The 2,500-nt window shown below is 58.8% G+C and overlaps 1 non-coding gene across 1 annotated transcript in view; it reads right to left on the minus strand.

The window, feature by feature from the left end:
- The window catches only part of LOC126196990 (small subunit ribosomal RNA), a 1,909-nt gene extending 1,422 nt beyond the window's left edge, over positions 1-487 (minus strand). The window contains exon 1 of the ribosomal RNA XR_007539404.1: positions 1-487. This exon is cut by the window's left edge and continues 1,422 nt beyond it. This is a non-coding gene — a ribosomal RNA (small subunit ribosomal RNA).
- Between the last annotated feature and the right edge of the window lie 2,013 nt (positions 488-2,500).

Consider the following 2,500-nt stretch of genomic DNA (forward strand, 5'->3'; position numbering starts at 1 on the left):
CGTCACTACCTCCCCGTGCCGGGAGTGGGTAATTTGCGCGCCTGCTGCCTTCCTTGGATGTGGTAGCCGTTTCTCAGGCTCCCTCTCCGGAATCGAACCCTGATTCCCCGTTACCCGTTACAACCATGGTAGGCGCAGAACCTACCATCGACAGTTGATAAGGCAGACATTTGAAAGATGCGTCGCCGGTACGAAGACCGTGCGATCAGCCCAAAGTTATTCAGAGTCACCAAGGCAAACGGACCGGACGAGCCGACCGATTGGTTTTGATCTAATAAAAGCGTCCCTTCCATCTCTGGTCGGGACTCTGTTTGCATGTATTAGCTCTAGAATTACCACAGTTATCCAAGTAACGTGGGTACGATCTAAGGAACCATAACTGATTTAATGAGCCATTCGCGGTTTCACCTTAATGCGGCTTGTACTGAGACATGCATGGCTTAATCTTTGAGACAAGCATATGACTACTGGCAGGATCAACCAGGGAGCTGCGTCAACTAGAGCTGAGCAGCCGGCCGCCCGGGAGTGTGTCCCGGGGGCCCGCGCGAACACGCAAGCGTCCGCTCAATTATTCTGCAAACAGGAGGAGGCTGGGCTCCCCTGCACGATACACCTCGAAACCCTCTCAGGTCCCGGCGGCGCGCAGCGCCGTCCTAAGTACTTGGTCGGGTTCGAGAGAGGCGCAATCGCCCGGAGATAGGCGAGTAGACGCTTTCAGTGCGACCACCCGTGCTCCCAACTGAGCTTGCCGCTGCCGACAGAGGCCCGGGAGCGTGCTGTCGTGGTGTTGCCGGCGGGAGACAACACGCGGCCACAAACAGTGACCGGGCAGCTCCAACGCCAGCGCCACAGAGGGGCAGAGCCCCACTTGGGTGCCAAAGCGAACTCTCCCAGCACAGCGCACGCGCCAACACATCCGCACAGCTGCGATACAAACCACCTGCGAGAACCGCGGGGGCGACCGAGCAGCAGACGGCGTCGCGGCGCCGAGTGCCGGGCGGCGGCGCATCCTCAACGCACACAGTCCTCAATCGGACCAGCACACTGCAGATGTCCACCGCGCTTCGCACCGGGCCCGGGAGGACCCACTTTGGCCGCACGGCGCCGCGCGCTGGGTGCGCCGGCACGCAGATGCGCCGCCTGCCGCCTCCGTCAGCCGGCGCGCCTGCCACTGGGCGCCCCCACCAGCCGGCTGCCGCGCGTGCGCCCACGCAGCGCGCGGCCAGCACGCCGGGCGCCCCCCCCTCACCGGCCGGGGACGGTCCCACCCAGCCACCGCCGCGTATCGCTTCATACCCACATGCCCACTCACGTTCGTGGGTATGACGGGTGTCGCTGAAGCAACCGGTTAATACCTGTACCGATCGTCGATATCAACGATTCACCTCCAGCGCGAACAACCGCGCAACAACGGATTTCCAGTTCATTTGCGTAACTTGGGCAGCAAACGTAGACATCCATCTACATTTGCGACTTCTACGAGTCTTGCATGCCTGGATGTTGTGTGTCACGACGCACTCCATCAGCATACATACACGCTGCGACGTGTGCACGAAAGAACACGTGGAAGGTGGCCAGCGTACGTATGCGAATGCCATTGCACAGCTGCGAAGCGCATTCAACACGCGAACTCCTGACCGACGAGCTAGAGGTGACAGGAGGGGAGGGGGGGGGGGGGGCGGGGGCGATATACGTCCTATTGCAGTACACAATACAGTGGATAGCGGGACCATGTGGAAAGTAAGCAACACTCGCAAGATGTGAGGGTACGCACCGTAAAATGAATCAATACGCAGAACACCACAGTGTGCGCGAAGTGAACTATGTTGAGATGGTTGCAATTAGGCAACGCTACACGAATTCCTAGATTCATATAACTAACAATTACAGGGCAGGTTAAGGCGCAACGTGGGTTAGGTTAGGGCGCAACGTGGGTTAGGTTAGGGCGCAACGTGGGTTAGGTTTGGGCGCAACGTGGGTTAGGTTAGGGCGCAACGTGGGTTAGGTTAGGGCGCAACGTGGGTTAGGTTAGGGCCCAACGTAGGTTAGGTTAGGGCGCAACGTAGGTTAGGTTAGGGCGCAACGTAGGTTAGGTTAGGGCGCAACGTAGGTTAGGTTAGGGCGCAACGTAGGTTAGGTTAGGGCGCAACGTAGGTTAGGTTAGGGCGCAACGTAGGTTAGGTTAGGGCGCAACGTGGGTTAGGTTAGGGCGCAACGTGGGTTAGGTTTGGGCGCAACGTGGGTTAGGTTAGGGCGCAACGTGGGTTAGGTTAGGGCGCAACGTGGGTTAGGTTAGGGCCCAACGTAGGTTAGGTTAGGGCGCAACGTAGGTTAGGTTAGGGCGCAACGTAGGTTAGGTTAGGGCGCAACGTAGGTTAGGTTAGGGCGCAACGTAGGTTAGGTTAGGGCGCAACGTAGGTTAGGTTAGGGCGCAACGTAGGTTAGGTTAGGGCGCAACGTGGGTTAGGTTAGGGCGCAACGTGGGTTAGGTTAAGGCGCA

The sequence above is a fragment of the Schistocerca nitens genome, chromosome 7 (genome assembly GCF_023898315.1).
Source record: "Schistocerca nitens isolate TAMUIC-IGC-003100 chromosome 7, iqSchNite1.1, whole genome shotgun sequence".
NCBI classification, from domain to species: Eukaryota; Metazoa; Arthropoda; class Insecta; order Orthoptera; family Acrididae; genus Schistocerca; species Schistocerca nitens.